This window comes from Amblyraja radiata, chromosome 2 (assembly GCF_010909765.2).
Source record: "Amblyraja radiata isolate CabotCenter1 chromosome 2, sAmbRad1.1.pri, whole genome shotgun sequence".
Taxonomy (NCBI): domain Eukaryota; kingdom Metazoa; phylum Chordata; class Chondrichthyes; order Rajiformes; family Rajidae; genus Amblyraja; species Amblyraja radiata.
This window is the reverse complement of record NC_045957.1, coordinates 123,589,429-123,606,701: the sequence shown is the minus strand read 5'-3', so window position 1 is coordinate 123,606,701 and position 17,273 is coordinate 123,589,429. Positions and strand designations below refer to the sequence as shown.

Genomic DNA, 17,273 nt, shown 5'->3' with positions numbered 1-17,273 from the left:
AATCCTGAATGAATGTTAAAATGCTGGAGGAACTCAGCAGGCCACGGAGACATACAGCGTGGAAACAGGCCCTTCGGCCCATCTTGCCCACACTGACCAACATGTCCCACCTACACTAGTCCCACCTGCCTGCATTTGGTCCATATCCCTCTAAACCTGTCCCATCCATGTATACCAGAAGAAATGTTATAGACACTCCCTCTTCTCACCTCTCCAATCAGGCAAGAGGTACAGAAGTGTGAAAATGCACACCTCCAGATTCAGGGACAGTTTCTTCCCAGCTGTTATCATGCAACGGAACCATCCTACCACAAGCAGAGAGCAGTCCTGAACTGCTATCTATCTCATTGGAGATCCTCGGACTATCCTTAAATCAGACTTTACCTTGCATTAAACGCGATAACTTTGATCCTGTATCTGTACACTGTGCACAACTCGATTGTAATCATGTATAGTTTTTTCTGCTGACTGGTTAGCACGCAACAAAACATTTTCACTGTACCTCAGTACACGTGACAAACTAAATTAGTCCCTGCCTCAACTACCTCCTCCAGCAGCTCGTTCCACACACCCACCACCCTCTGAAAAAGTTGCCCCTCAGATTCCGATTAAGTATTTCCCCTCTCACCTGAAACCTAATCTGCAAACGTCACCTATCCATGTTGTCCACAGATGCTGCCTGACCCGCTGAGTTACTCCAGCACAATGTGAAACATCGCCTATCCATGTTCTCCAGAGATGCTGCCTGACCCGCTGAGTTACTCCAGCACTCTGTGAAACATCACCTACCCATGTTCTCCAGAGATGCTGCCTGACCTGCTGAGTTACTCCAGCACTCTGTGAAACGTCACCTATCCATGTTGTCCACAGATGCTGCCTGACCCGCTGAGTTACTCCAGCATGGTTTATTTTTTGATCACCTACCAGATTCTCTTCCTCCATGTTGTTCAGTGTGTGCAGGTCCTCCTCAAGGTTCTTCAGTTCCTTGGTCATCATCACCTCAAATGCTCGCAATTTCTGCATCCTTTCACAAATAAGAACGTTGAAAATAACTCAACAGAATGCAAACTAAAAATAAATTTAGTTTAGTTTAGAGACGCAGCACGGAAACAGACCCTTTGGCCCACCAAGTCCGCGCCCACCAGCGATCCCCACACACTAGCACGATCCTACACACACACGGGATAATTTACATTTATACCAAGTCTATATTAGTGTCAGTCACACGGTGGCTCAGCCCACAGGCCTGTTAGAGTTCCCTCTCTTGCTCTCTCTGGTAGATTCGTAGTAAGCATGCTTATAGAAAGAAGGGTCTGAAGAAGGGTGTCGACCCGAAACGTCGCCCATTTCCTTCGCTCCATAGATGCTTCCTCACCCGCTGAGTTTCTCCAGCATTTTTGTCCACCTTATAGAAAGCACCCCTGTGTTTCTCCTGCAGAGTTGCTAACAAAGGCTCTGGATTCTATTCACTGTGTGCGAGTCTGGCCATACTTTCAACATGGTGTCAGAAACTTCTCCGCATCTAGTCGCTTGACGCTTATTTTAGTTTTTTGTTTGTTCAGTTTGTGTTTTTACCATGGCATGGGCACTTCGAAAGCTAGAGCCTTTGGTGTTCAATGTAAGCAAGTTTATTGGCGAAGTATTCACATACAAGGAATTTGCCTTGGTGCTCCGCCCACAAGTAACAACATGACACAGTGACAGTTACGAATGACTCAGAAAATACTAAACATTAATGATAATAAAACATTAATGATAAAATACCATTGATCAATCATGATCAACCAACAAAATACCAGATCAAAGGGAGTTTACAGATTTTTGGCTGTTGAGTAGAGCAACTACTCGTGGATAAAAGCTGTTTTTATGTCTGGCTGTGGCAGCTTTGACAATCCGGAGTCGCCCTCCAGAGGGAAGTGATTCAAAGAGTTTGTGGCCAGGGTGAGAGGGGTCAGAGATGATCTTGCCCGCTCGCTTCCTGGCCCTTGCAGTGTACAGTTTGTCAATGGAGGGAAGGTTGCAGCCAATAACCTTCTCAATGGCGACCTCGCCGAGGGTTGGCGCATCTTTGAAGAGGATTTCACCGTGTAGGTGGATGCGGCGCACACTGCCGCCGCCCCAGATGCTCGTGCTTCCGTTCTCCTTGACCTGGCCGGCACAGAAGCCGCTCGACGCGCCAGGAGATTTCATTATGAACCTGCGCAGTTCAATGCTGTGGGTGTCCAGATTGTTCCAGCTGAATCTATTCAAGACTCTGGGTGCCTGCTTAACAAGTTTCGACAGTTATGCGAGTTACGACAGTTATGTGAGTTACGCATTAACCTCGTGATGGAGCGCCATCAATTTTTCTCGCGTAGTCAGATGCGCGGTGAAACTGTAGAGGCGTACATCAGTTCTTTGAAACACATCGCCAGTAAATGTGAGTTTTGAAAATTTGTGCAACAGTTTGAAAAGAGACAGACTGGTCTATGGAATTCTCAACGATAAGGTGCGTGATGAACTTCGGCGCGATACTGAACTCACTCTGGAGACTGCTGAAAACCACTGTCACATTGTAGAAATGACCGAAACTCACACCAGATCGTTGGGGCAGGGTCCCCATTCTGCCTATGATGTTAATGTTGCCGGCACGGTCTATCAAGATCAGCGGCAGTTTTCACAGGTGCCCGGCAGATCTGTTGCTAAGCTCATCCGCGATTGTGTGAACTGTGCAGCTACACATGTTGCAATCCATGAACATTGTCCGGCTTTTGAAAGCTTTGCCAATTCTGTAAACGAAGGAGCCATTTTTTTTCCCCGCTGTTGTCGGTCGTCTGGAAACAGAGTTCAAACAAAGCAATCCGTCAACTTGCTCAACCATGGGAGCATGGCTCCGAAACCTTCTCAGATGACTCCCCCAGACGCTGTTCAGACTCACGAGGACATACTGTCTGCTAACGACAATTTGAATATCAACATACATTCTTTGTCGGACCCGTCTCGTAAACATCAAGATCCCACGGTCACTCTCATTGACGGACTGAAAGTTTATGTTAAATTAGACACCGGAGCTAAGTGCAATGTGTTATCCTTATCCGAGCTCAACAGGATTTGAAAAAAATGAGATTATCAATCCCATGGCTGCAACTGTACTTCTATTTGCAGGGGGTGCAGTGCACACTATCGGTCAAATTGAGCTACAGTGCAGTCTTGATTCATGTGTTCATGAGCTTCTTTATTTTCGTTGTGCCTTCTCTTCTGGGCATTGAGGCGTGCAATGCCGTGGGTCTGGTCACCTTCAGTACATCTGTCTATCAACTGTCTACGACATGTAGTTTCACTCAACAAATCCTGACACAATACAAAAGACTGTTCGACAACAAGCTGGGCAGGTTGCCTGTCAAGTACACAATCACAACTAACCCGGAGGTACTCACAGTTGTCGGTCCGGCACACCGGATTTCCCATGCTATGGGGGGCCGCGTACTGAAATGAACTCGACAAAATACTGACTATAGGTGTGATTGCCCAGTCGCTGACCCCTCGGATTGAGTCTCGACCATAGTCGTAGCAACGAAAAAGAATAAGGATGAAATACGGATTTGCATCAATCCTAAAGATTTAAACACTGCAATTAAACGATCACACTATCCCATGCGCACAGTGGAAGAGATTGCAGCACAGCTGGGCGAGGGGACTGTATCTAAAGCACTAGATGCCAAGAGTTCATTCTGGCAGATTGTCCTGGATCACAACTCCTCCAATTTAACCACCTTCAGCACACCCTTTGGACGTTACAAATTTCTTCGTATGCCATTCAGCATAAGTTCGGCTAGTATTCCAACACACTATGGAACAGATGTTTGCAGGATATCCATGCTCCATCACAGTTGCTGACATCCTTGTTGCTGGACAGACTATTCAGGAACACGACGCGAATTAAAAAAAAGTTCTGGACCGCGCTAAAGAAATCAACCTCGTTAAACCCTTTAAAGTGCAAATACAGAGTAAACAATGCGACCTACGTAGGCCATGTGTTCACGAAAGACTGCCTCAAACCCGACCCATCAAAAACTGTTACTATTAACGAGTTATAGACAATAGATGCAGGAGTAGGCCATTTGGCCCTTCGAGCCAGCACCGCCATTCAATGTGATCATGGCTGATCATCCACAATCAGTACCCCGTTCCTGCCCTCTCTCTTGGAAGCATCCAGAGAACCTGCCTCCACCGTCCTCCGAGGCAGAGAATTCCACAGACTCACCACTCTGTGAGAAAAAGTGTTTCCTCGTCTCCGTTCTAAATGGCTTACTCCTTATTCTTAAACTGTGGACCCTGGTTCTGGACTCCCCCAACATCGGGAACATGTTTCCTGCCTCTAGCGTGTCCAAGCCCTTAACAATCTTATACGTTTCAATGAGATGCCCTCTCATCCTTCTAAACTCTTGGCATGGTGAACTACCTGGGAAGTTTATTCCTAACATCAGTGAACTGTCGGCCCCGCTCAGCCAGCTGACCCACGAAGACACTGCTTGGGCCTGGCACGAGCAACAGCAGAGGGCGTTTGACACTCGTAAACACCAGATGCCTTGTGCCCCCACTCTCGCCTGCTTTAATACTAAATTACTGGTCACACTGACTTGTGACGCCTCACAATACGGTATCGGGGCAGCTTGCCACCAGGATGTTGGTGACGGCAACAGGCCCGTCGCCTATGCTTCGCGCACCACGGAAAAACGGAACAACGCTACGCCCAGATCGAGGAGGAGCTGCTAGCGGTCGTGCTCGCATGCAAGAAGTTTAATGACTTGATCTTCGGGACAAACGGTCACGCTTGAAACTGACCACGAACCCTTGAAGAAGGGTCTCATCCCGAAACGTCACCCATTTCCTTCGCTCCATAGACGCTGCCTCACCCGCTGAGCTCCTCCAGCATTTTTGTCTACCTTCGATTTTTCCAGCATCAGCAGTTCTTTCTTAAACAAGCAGCCCCTTGGTCAGCATCTTGAACAAACCGATACAGGCCTCTCCAGGACACCTTCAACGGATGTTGCTACAGCTTCAGAAGTATCACATCGTTCTGACCTACAAACGTGGCAAGGACATGCGCCTGGCTGACACGCTCTCGCGTGTTCCTCGAAAGACCCGCGAGGGTACGCCCTCACCAGGTGACGGTTTGGAGTCTTTCTTATATTCCCTCATCCTGTTTGGAGGACCTGGTGACCCACCCTGCCGCGGACCATACCCTGCGTTCGCTTTCCTCCGTCATTAAGCGCGGTTGGCGCTTCCAGTTCCAGATTTCTCCGGTTTCCTCCCACACTCCAAAGACGTGCAGGTGTGTAGGTTAATTGGCCTGGTATAAATGTCAAAATTGGTGTGACTGTGTCTGTGCGTGCGTGTGTGTGCGTGTGCGCGTGCGTGTGCGTGTGCGTGTGCGTGTGCGATAGTATTAATGTGCGGGGATCGCTGGTCGGCGCTGACCCGGTGGGCCGAAGAGCCCGTTTCCGCGCTGTATCTCCAAACTAAAACTTGGAGAAACCCCCCACGCAGGTCACGGGGAGAACGTACAAACTCCGTACAGACAGCACCTGTAGTCAGGGTTGAACCGAATATTGTTTAAACATTAGGAACTCCAAATAACGCTGCTTGGTGGCGCAACGGTAGAATTGCAGACTTACAGCATGAGGGGGAAAGATAGCACAAATCCACACACTTGCATACGTACACGACACAAGGCACAGCTAGAATGTTTAAAGAGCATTTCTTTAAAATAACGTCTCGACAGTGGCGCAGCGGTAGAACTGCTCCCTCACGGCGCCAGAGACCCGGGTTCCATCCCGACTATGGGTGCCGTCTGTACGGAGTTTGTACGTTCTCCCCGTAACCTGCGTGGGTTTCCTCCCATACTCCAAAGTAGAGCAGGTCTGTAGGGGTGATCTCAGAGATGGAGAAGTTCATAGAGCGGGTTTAGTGCCTCAAGACTTTTACCCAGAGAAAGTGAATCGAGAGCCAGAGTGCATCGGTTTACGGTGAATGGGGGGGGGGGGGGGGAAGAACCCAAGGGGTGGTGGATGCACGGAACGAGCTGCCAGAAGATTTCAGCGCCTGCAGTTTCCTCCGAGAACAGAAATATAACGAGGATTATAAACTAGAAATAGACACAGAGTGCTGGAGTAACTCAGCGGGTCAGGCAGCATCTGTGGAGAACAGGGACAGGTGACATTTCTGGTTGACACCCTTCTTCAGACTGAGTCGGGGGGGGAGAGAAACTGGAGGAATAAGGTTTAGAACAGATCAGAACCGGCACCGATATACACCAAATAAAGGCCACAATGTTATCAACCTGAAACAAGCTGCCGGAGGAGGAAGTTGAGGCAGGGACTATCCCAACGTCGAACAGTTAGACAGGTACATGGATAGGACAGGTTTGGAAGGATATGGACCAAACGTGGGCAGGTGGGGCTAGTGTAGCTGGGACATGTTGGCCAGTCTGGGTAAGTTGGGCTGAAGGGCCTGTTCTGTGGCCTTCTTGGTTAGTCTATCGTTGACCATTAGTGCCGTCACAGGTGGAGCCAGACCTGCAGGTGCGTATCCGAGTCATCAGTGTAGAAAACTGCTCCTCGCTGGATCGCAGGGTTCGCCAGGACGACTGTTCCGCCCTCCTGTGGCAAAGCTAAAGAGAACGCATCATTAACGCAAGCAGAATACACGGAGCAATAATCACCTCACATCTGGGGGGCTGGGGGGGGGGGGGGGGGGGGGGGGGGGGGCTGGGGGACAGCGGTAGAGTTGCCGCCTCACAGCGCCAGAGACCCGGGTTCGATCCCGACTACGGGTGCTGTCTGTACGGAGTTTCCACGTTCTCCCCGTGACCTGCGTGGGTTTTCTGCGGGTGCTCCGGTTTCCTCCCACACTCCAAAGACGAGCAAGGAATTAATGAATGAACACTGTGTCACACGTGACCGGTCACACAGTGAAATACATCACTTGCATCACCACGGTATTCAAATAGTCGCCACAAAGGATTTTACAAAGTTAAGTATCTGCCCCCCCCCCCCCCCACCACACAGTTCTCCATCGATCCGTTCCCCAGGTTTGTTGGTTAATTGGCTTCGGTAAAAATAAATTATTTATAAATGTAAAATTATCCCTGGTGTGTATCGGGTAGTGTTAATATGCGGGGATCGATGGTCGGTGCGGACTCAGTGGGCCAAAGGGCCTGTTTCCATGCTGTAAACTAAACCTGGCACTGGCGGTCTGAACCTTCCCCCCCCCCCCCCCAAGACGGAAATGTCAAAGACTAGAAGGCATAGTTTAAGATAAGAGGGGTAATAAGCTCATGTCAAATGATCAGTTAAAATAAACTAACAGTTTTCATTAACTAAACCCTTGAAATCTTTTCCCTCCTCCCTTTACACTGATGTCCTCTGGTTCTCGATTCCCCTACTCCCTACTGCATTCTCCCCATCTAGTCCTTTTTTGTTAGTTAGTTTAGAGATACAGCACGGAAACAGGCCCTTCGGCCCACGCCGACCAGCGAACCCCGCACACTAACACTATCCTACACACACTAGGGACAATTTTTACATTGACCAAGCCAATGAACCTACAAACCTGCACGTCTTTGGAGTGTGGGAGGAAACCAAAGATCTCGGGGAAAACCATCGGAGGTCATGGGGAGGACGTACAAAAGTCCGTACAGACAGCACCCGTAGTCGGGATCGAACCCGGGTCTCCGGCACTGCATCTGCTGCAAGCCGGCAGCTCTACAGCTGCGCCACCGTGATCTCCCTGCGTAAGTCCTGCCCATGTTAGACTTCCCAAAATAAAACACCACACTTATCTACAATACACTCCATTAACCATTCCTCAGCCACTTTAGAATTAGACACAGCATGGAAGCAGGCCGCTTTGGTCCATCGAGTCTGTGCCGACCAGCGATCACCCCACACAAAAGTTCTCAAAACTCGGGACAATTTACAGAAGCCAAACTTGTGAAGCTGATCCGAGATCCTGCTGCAATCGTTCACAACCATCCTCACCATCTGCAAAACCACTCACTTATGTATCATCAGCAAACTTGCTAATCTTGCCCTGTATGTTCTCATCCAAATCATTGATGTCGATGACAAACAGTAACGGGCCCAGCACCGAACCCTGAGGCACATCACTAGTCACAGGCCTCCAGTCCGAGAAGCAACCTTCCACCATTGCCCAGACGTGACAACATACACACAGTTGGTCCTAGAAACATAGAAAATATGTGCAGGAGGAGGCCATTCGGCCCTTCGAGCCATTCATTGTGATCATGGCTGATCGTCCACTATCAATAACCCGTGCCTGCCTTCTCCCCATATCCCTTGATTCCACTAGCCCCTAGAGCTCTATCTAACTCTCTTAAATCTATCCAGTGATTTGGCCTCCACTGCCCTCTGTGGCAGGGAATTCCACAAATTCACAACTCGCTGGGTGAAAAAGTTTCTTCTCACCTCAGTCTTAAATGGCCTCCCCTTTATTCTAAGACTGTGGCCCCTGGTTCTGGACTCGCCCAACATTGGGAACATATTTCTAGCTTGTCCAGTCCTTTTATAATTTTATATGTTTCTATAAGATCCTGACCCAGAAGCATTTCTTTGTCACATAATTAAGCGGATTTACCTTCAGTTTCTTCCTCATTCCTTCAGTGAAGCTATGAAAAGCGGTACTGAGGTCTTCTTCATCATTCAAACACGCACCTTGCAGCTCAGTCTGGCGTCGTTCAGCAATTTGTTCCATTTGTGCTGTTCAATAAAGGAAACACAGCTTAGTATTACGTTAGACAAAAATGCTGGAGAAACTCAGCGGGTGAGGCAGCATCTATGGAGCGAAGGAAAAAGGCGACATTTCGGGTCGAGACCCTTCTTCAGACCCATAGATGCTGCCTCACCCGCTGAGTTTCTCCAGCATTTTTGTCTACCTTCGATTTTCCAGCATCTGCAGTTCCTTCTTAAACTTAGTGTTACAAGTGTGTTGGTGTTCCTCATCCAAATTAGTTTCCATTGACTGTGACAGATCTCTTGCCTAAAGGGCCTGTCCCACTTACTACGACTCTTTGGTTGACTTGGAGACTACTCACGACCGTACAGGTGACACCCTGGAGACATGTCGCGGGATGAAGCCTGTACGGTCGTGAGTCGTCTCCTCAGTCACCCAAAGAGTCGTAGTGTCTTTCTGGTCGCCGCTGGATTTTCAACACGTTGAAAATTTTCGGCGACCTATGACGGGTGCCGGCAGTCGCCGAAAAGGTTGCGTAAGTGGGACAGGCCCGTAATGCTTTCATTGCAATATAATAACAATGATCACCACTGCGAGATGAACCACACACACGAAGTACAGACATTCACAAATAAACAGTTTGGTTCAATATTTAGACCATGGAGAAACACTGCGGGAACAGGCCCTTCGGCCCAGCATGTCCACCCTAACCAGCGATCACCCCGTACACTAGAACTATCCATGCAGGTACAGCAGGCAGTGAAGAAAGCAAATGGTATGTTGGCCTTTATAACAAGAGGAATCAAATATAGGAGCAAAGAGGTCCTTCTGCAGTTGTACAGAGCCCTAGTGAGACCACACCTGGAGTATTGTGTGCAGTTTTGGTCCCCTCATTTGAGGAATTACATTCTTGCTATTGAGAGAGTGCAGCGTAGGTTTACAAGGTTCATTCCCGGGATGGCGGGACTGTCATACGCTGAGAGAATGGAGCGGCTGGGCTTGTATACACTAGAGTTTAGAAGGATGAAAGGTTACCTTATTGAAACATATAAGATTATTAAGGGTTTGGACACGCTAGAGGCAGGAAACATGTTCCCGATGTTGGGGGAGTCGAGAACCAGGGGCCACAGTTTAAGAATAGGAGGCAATTCATCGACTTTTTGGAATCATGTGATGCAGCGGTACCATAAGGATTGCTGATTTCAGTTCATGACGTGGATGGATCTACATCTCCGAATATAGATTTGAAAATTTCTCTTTTAAGGGGCCTTTTCTTTTTCTTCTATTTCTACTTTCCACCTTTTCTTTTTTATTTTATTTTTTTATTTTTATTTTTTTATATCCACACTTCACATTTTTCTACTCTCTACCATCTAATTTTCCACTCTTTCCCCTTTCTATTGTTTTCTTTTTCTTGTCTTGCCTACTCATAACATAAAACTAGAGGTTGTACATAGAATGGATTACGGTATGACATAGTTGGCACTTAAAATTAGGTGCCACTGTATTGTTTTGTATTGTATTAACTTCTAATAAAATAAACAAAAAAAAAAAAAAAAAAGAATAGGAGGCAAGCCATTTAGAACGGAGACGAGGAAACACTTTTTCACCCAGAGAGTTACGAGTCTGGGGAATTCTCTTTCGGAGGGCAGTGGAGGCGGCTTCTCTGGATGCTTTCAAGAGAGAGCTGGATAGGGCTCTTAAAAATAGCGGAGTCAGGGGATATGGGGAGAAGGCAGGAACGGGTACTGATTGGGGATGATCAACCATGATCATATTGAATGGCGGTGCTGGCTCGAAGAGCCGAATGGCTTACTCCTGCACCTATTGTCTATCCCACACACACTTGGGACAATTTACAATTTTTACCGACGTCAATTAACCTACAAATCTGCACGTCTTTGGAGGGTGGGTGGAAACCGGAGCACCCGGAGAAAACCGACGCATGTCACGGGAAGAACCTGCAAACTCCGTACATACAGCACCCGTAATCGGGTTGAACCCAGGTCTCTAGCGCTGTGAGGCAGCAACTCTACCGCACACACGAGGGACAATTTACAATTTGTACCCAAGCGATTAACCTACAAACCCGGATGTCGTAGGAGTGTGGGAGGAAACCTGGAGCTTCTGGAGAAACCCACGTGATCACGGGCAAGAACGTACAAACTCCGTGCCCGTGGTCCGGATCGAACTCACGTCTCTGACGCTGTAAGGCAGCAAACTCTACCGCGGCGCCACCCTGCCGCTCTACCTCCTCGTCCAGCTACCACCAGACACCAACCAGCCTCAATGATGCTCACAGAACAAGAGCTTCACCTGCGGTCACCGTGGCGCAGCGGTAGAGTTGCTGCCCTACAGCGAATGCAGCGCCGGAGACCCAGGTTCGATCCCGACTGCGGGCGCTGTCTGTACGGAGTTTGTACGTTCTCCCCGTGACCTGCGTGGGTTTTCTCCGAGATCTCCGTTTTCCTCCCACACTCCAAAGTCGTACAGGTTTGTAGGTTAATTGGCTTAGTAAATGTAAACATTGTCCCTAGTGGGTGGAGGATAGTGTTAATGTGCGGGGATCGCTGGTCAGCGTGGACCGAAGGGCCTGTTTCCGTGCTGTATCTATAAACTAAACTAATCCTTGCGCTAAACGTTATTCCCTTAGCATGTATCTGTACACAGCAAATAGATCGATCGTAATCATGTATTGTCTTTCCATTGACTGGATAGCACGCAACAAAAGCTTTTCACTGTACCTCGGAAATGGCAGATGAGTTGAACAGGTACTTTGGATCCATCTTCACTAAGGAGGACACAAACAATCTTCCTGATATACTAGTGGCCAGAAGATCTGGGGTGACGGAGGAACTGAAGGAAATCCACATTAGGCAGGAAATGGTGTTGGATAGACTGATGGGACTGAAGGCTGATAAATCCCCAGGGCCCGATGGTCTGCATCCCAGGGCACTTAAGGAAGTGGCTCTGGAAATCATGGATACATTGGTGATAATTTTCCAATGTTCTATAGACTCAGGATCAGTTCCTGTGGATTGGAGGGTAGCTAATGTTATCCCACTTTTTAATAAAGATGGGAGAAAGAAAACGGGGAATTATAGACCAGTTTGCCTGACATCGGAGGTGGGGAAGATGCTGAGTCAATTATAAAAGATGAAATAGCCAAACATTTGGATAGCAGTAACAGGATCGGTCCGAGTCAGCATGGATTTACAAAGGGGAAATCATGCTTGACTAATCTTCTGGAATTTTTTGAAGATGTAACTAGGAAAATGGACAAGGGAGAGCCAGTGGATGTAGTGTACCTGGACTTTCAGAAAGCATTTGATAAGGTCCCACATAGGAGATTAGTGGGCAAAATTAGGGCATATGGTATTGGGGGTAGAGTGCTGATATGGATAGAGAAGTGGTTGACAGACAGGAAACAGAGTAGGGATTAACGGGTCCCTTTCAGAACGGCAAGCAGTGACTAGTGGGGTACCGCAAGGCTCGTTGCTGGGACCGCAGCTATTTACAATATACATCAATGATTTAGATGAAGGGATTCAAAGTAACATTAGCAGGTTTGCACATGACATAAATCTGGGTGAACGGTGAGGAGGATGCTATGAGAATGCAGGGTGACTTGGACAGGTTGGGGGAGTGGGCAGATGCATGGCAGATGCAGATAAATGTGGATAAATGTGAGGTTATCCACTTTGGTAGCAAAAACAGGAAGACAGATTATTATCTAAATGGTGACAAGTTGGGAAAAGAGGAAGTACAACGGGATTTGGGGGTCCTTGTACATCGGTCTATGAAAGTAAGCATGCAGGTACAGCAGGCAGTGGAGAAAGCGAATGGCATGTCGGCCTTCATAACAAGAGGAGTTGAGTATAGGAGCAAAGAGGTCCTTCTGCAGTTGTACAGAGCCCTAGTGAGACCACACCTGAAGTATTGTGTGCAGTTTTGGTCCCTAATTTGAGGATGGACATTCTTGCTCTTGAGGGAGCTCAGCGTAGGTTTATGTTAATTCCCGGGATGGCGGGACTGTCATATGCTGAGAGAATGGAGCAGCTGGGCTTGTATATTCTGGAGTTTAGAAGGATGAGAGGGTATCTCATTGAAACTTATATGATTAACGGTTTGGACACGCTAGAGGCAGGAAACATGTTCCCGATGTTGGGAGAGTCCAAAACCAGGGGCCACAGTTTAAGAATAAGTTGTAAGCCATTTAGAACGGAGACGAGGAAACATTTTTTCACACAGAGAGTTGTGAGTCTGAGGAATTCTCTGCCTCAGAGGGCGGTGGAGGCCGGCTCTCTGGATACTTTCGAGAGCTAGATAGGGCTCTTAAAAATAGCAGTCAGGGGATATGGGGAGAAGGCAGGAACGGGGTTCTGATTAGGGATGAGCAGCCATGATCATATTGAATGGCAGTGCAGGCACGAACGGCCGAATGGCCTGCTCCTGCACAGATTGTCTATTGTGACAATAAACTAAACTGAAACCAAAACTAAAGACTAAAATGAAATGACCTACCAATGCTCTCAGCTGAGGTAAAGAGTCTTTTTGGTCGAAAGAGTGGCAGAGGAGTTGATGAAGCAGCCTCCATGTTAGCTCCATGAATGTCTTGTCCTGGTGAGGTGGGAGGTGGAGATTGTCGGGCAGCGTCACCTGCCAAAAAGGCAAGATGCAATCAGCGGAGAACTCTAATTATCACCAACAACCCAAAAATGCTTCCATCATGGAACACAATAGACAATAGGTGCAGGAGTAGGCCATTCTCTGTGAGAAAAAGTATTTCCTCGTCTCCGTTCTAAATAATAACCATATAACCATATAACAATTACAGCACGGAAACAGGCCATCACGACCCTTCTAGTCCGTGCCGAACACATATTCTCCCCTAGTCCCATATACCTGCGCTCAGACCATAACCCTCCATTCCTTTCCCGTCCATATAACTATCCAATTTATTTTTAAATGATAAAAACGAACCTGCCTCCACCACCTTCACTGGAAGCTCATTCCACACAGCCACTCTGAGTAAAGAAGTTCTCCCTCATGTTACCCCTAAACTTTTGTCCCTTAATTCTCAAGTCATGTCCTCTTGTTTGAATCTTCCCTACTCTCAGTGGGAAAAGCTTATCCACGTCAACTCTGTCTATCCCTCTCATCATTTTAAAGACCTCTATCAAGTACCCCCTTAACCTTCTGCACTCCAAAGAATAAAGCTCTAACTTGTTCAACCTTTCTCTGTAATTTAGTTGCTGAAACCCAGGCAACATTCTAGTAAATCTCCTCTGTGCTCTCTCTATTTTGTTGACATCCTTCCTGTAATTAGGCGACCAAAATTGTACACCATACTCCAGAATTGGCCTCACCAATGCCTTGTACAATTTTAACATTACATCCCAACTTCTATACTCAATGCTCTGATTTATAAAGGCCAGCACACCAAAAGCTTTCTTTACCACCCTATCTACATGAGATTCCACTTTCAGGGAACTGTGCACAGTTATTCCCAGATCCCTCTGTTCACCTGCATTCTTCAATTCCCTACCATTTACCATGTACGTCCTATTTTGATTTGTCCTGCCAAGATGTAGCACCTCACACTTATCAGCATTAAACTCCATCTGCCATCTTTCAGCCCACTCTTCCAATTGGCATAAATCTCTCTGTAGACTTTGAAAACCTACTTCATTATCCAGATTCTTCATTATCCAGAATTACTCCTTATTCTTAAACTGTGCCCCTGGTTCTGGACTACCCGAACATCAGGAACATGTTTCCTGCCTCTAGCGTGTCCAAACCCTTAATAATCTTATATGTTACAATAAGATACCCTCTCATCCTTCTAAACGCCAGAGTATACAAGCCCAGCCGTTCCATTCTCTCAGCATACGACAGTCCCGCCATCCCAGGAATTAACCTTGTAAACCTACGCTGCACTCCCTCAAAAGCAAGAATGTCCTTCCTCAAATTAGGGGACCAAAACTGCACACAATACTCCAGGTGTGGTCCCACTAGGGCTCTGTACAACTGCAGAAGGACCTCTTTGCTCCTATATTTGATTCCTCTTGTTATAAAGACCATCCTGGCCACACACTCATCTCCCTGCTACCTTCAGGTAGAAGGTACAGGAGCCTGAAGACTGCAACAACCAGGTTCAGGAATAGCTACTTCCCCTCAGCCATCAGGCTATTAAACCTGGCTCGGACAAAACTCTGATTATTAGCAACCACTTTCTGTTATTTGCACTACCAGTTTATTTATTCATGTGTGTATATATTTATATCATGGTATATGGACACATTTATCTGTTTTGTAGTAAATGCCTACTATTTTCTGTGTGCTTAAGCAAAGCAAGAATTTCATTGTCCTATACAGGGACACATGACAATAAACTCACTTGAACTTGAACTTGAACTTGAACATGCCATTCGCTTTCTTCACTGCCTGCTGTACCTGCATGCTTACTTTCATAGACTGATGAACAAGGATCCCCAGATCCTGTTGTACTTTCCCTTTTCCCAATTTGACGCCATTTAGATAGTAATCTGCCTTCCTGTGGATAACCTCACATTTATCCTCATTAAACTGCATCTGCCAACCATCTGACCCTTCACCCAACCTGTCCAAGTCACCCTGCATCCTCATAGCATCCTCCTCACAGTTCACACTGCCACCCAGCTTCGTGTCATCTGCATATTTGCTAATGTTACTTTGAATCCCTTCATCCAAATCATTGATGAATATTGAAATAGCTGCGGTCGCAGCAGTAGCCAATTCATTCTTACACATTGAGGGCCAAAGGGCCTGGTCTTGTGCTGTACTGTTCTATGTTCTACTTAGACTTGAAGCCAAGGTCTCAGTATAAAACCTGCATTTAAAATGTTTTTAGAAAATTCCTTTCTAAATAATCTACCGATTTGCATTGAAGGATTTTAAATGAATCATTTTAGCCGTAACTGGCTGTGTGACTGAATCGTAATATCATGAGTTTAGCTTAGAGATGCAACATGGAAACAGGCCCTTCGGCCCACCGAGTCTGCGCCGACCAGCGATCACCCCGTACACTAGCACTATCCTACACACACTACGGCCAGTTTGCAATTTTACAGAAGCCAATTAACCTACAAACCAGCACGTCTTTGGAGTGTGGGAGGAAACCGGGGCACCCGGAGAAAACCCACGCAGGTCACGGGGAGAACGTACAAACTCCGTACAGGCAGCATCTGTAGTCAGGATCGAACCTGGGTCTCTGGCGCTGTGAGGCAGCAACTCTACCGGGGTGATCGCTGGTCGGCGCGGACGGGCCTTTTTCCAGCGTTGTAACTCTAAACCATGAGAAGCTTTTAAGCTTTTTAATGATAACTGTGGCAGTGACTGAAGATTAATTTCTCGAGCTACTACCTGATACTCCATCATTTGCTGGGATCGCTGTAATTTTCGATGTTCCACGTGGAATCTTAATTAGTGCTGACGATTTGTCCTAACGAACAGAAAGTATCGGTGTTAAACAACCAGCAAGAAAATGCAACATCGGTCAGCACATGAAGCAAAGGTACTTAACACCAAAAAACACAGAGTGCTGGAGTAACTCAGCAGGTCAGGCAGCATCAGTGGAGAACATGGATAGGTGACGTGTCACAGAGTGCTGGAGTAACTCAGCGGGTCAGGCAGCATCAGTGGAGAACATGGATAGGTGATGTTTCAAGAAAACACCAGGACAAATGCGGTCGGCAACAGATGACCTCAGGCAGGGAGGCTCCCCGATAGGCCGATTGTGTGTGTGGGGGGGGGGGGGGGGGGGGGGGGGGGGTGGATACATCATTGGGAAACAGCGGAACTGGATTTCATTGCTTTGTGGAGGAAAAGTCATTGGCTAGTTCTAAGGCAGAGATTGATAGGTTCTTGATTCGTACGGGGTGTCAAGGGATACGGGGAGAAGGCAGGAGAATGGGGTTGAGAGGGAAAGATAGATCAGCCATGATTGAACGGTGGAGAAGACTTAATGGGCCGAATGGCCTAATTCTGCTCCAATGGAACTTATACGGACCGAATGCAGGCAAATGGGACCAGCTTACATAGGGCACCTTGGCCGGCATGGACGAGTTGGGCCGAATGGCCTTTCGGAGATGTTTGGCTGTGAGCGGGCACAATGCAGATACTTACCTGTAGTGTGTCAGGTGGAGTTAACAACTCCAGACCCACAGCAGCTGAAGAGAAGAAGACAGAAAGAAAGGGTCAGCAGACTAATACCGTACTTTACCCTTCAGCCCATCATCCCACCAGTGTCCATTAGTGGGAGAGTCTAGGACCAGAGGCCACAGCCTCAGAATTAAAGGACATGCCTTTGAAAAGGAGATGAGGAGGAATTTCTTTAGTCAGAGGGTGGTGAATCTGTGGAATTCATTGCCACAGACGGCTGTGGGGGCCAAGTCAGTGGATATATTTAAGGCAGAGATAGATAGATTCTTGATTAGTACGGGTGTCAAGGGTTATGTGGAGAAGGCAGGAGAATGGGGTTAGGAGGGAGAGATAGATCA

The 17,273-nt window shown here is 47.4% G+C and overlaps 1 long non-coding RNA gene across 1 annotated transcript; it reads right to left on the bottom strand.

Moving 5' to 3' along the window:
* Positions 1-941: 941 nt before the first annotated feature.
* Positions 942-8,748, bottom strand: LOC116968262. Its single transcript, XR_004410433.1, has 3 exons — positions 8,638-8,748; positions 6,558-6,652; positions 942-1,024 (listed from the first exon to the last, which is right to left on the bottom strand). It is a non-coding gene; the product is annotated as an uncharacterized LOC116968262 (long non-coding RNA).
* Between the last annotated feature and the right edge of the window lie 8,525 nt (positions 8,749-17,273).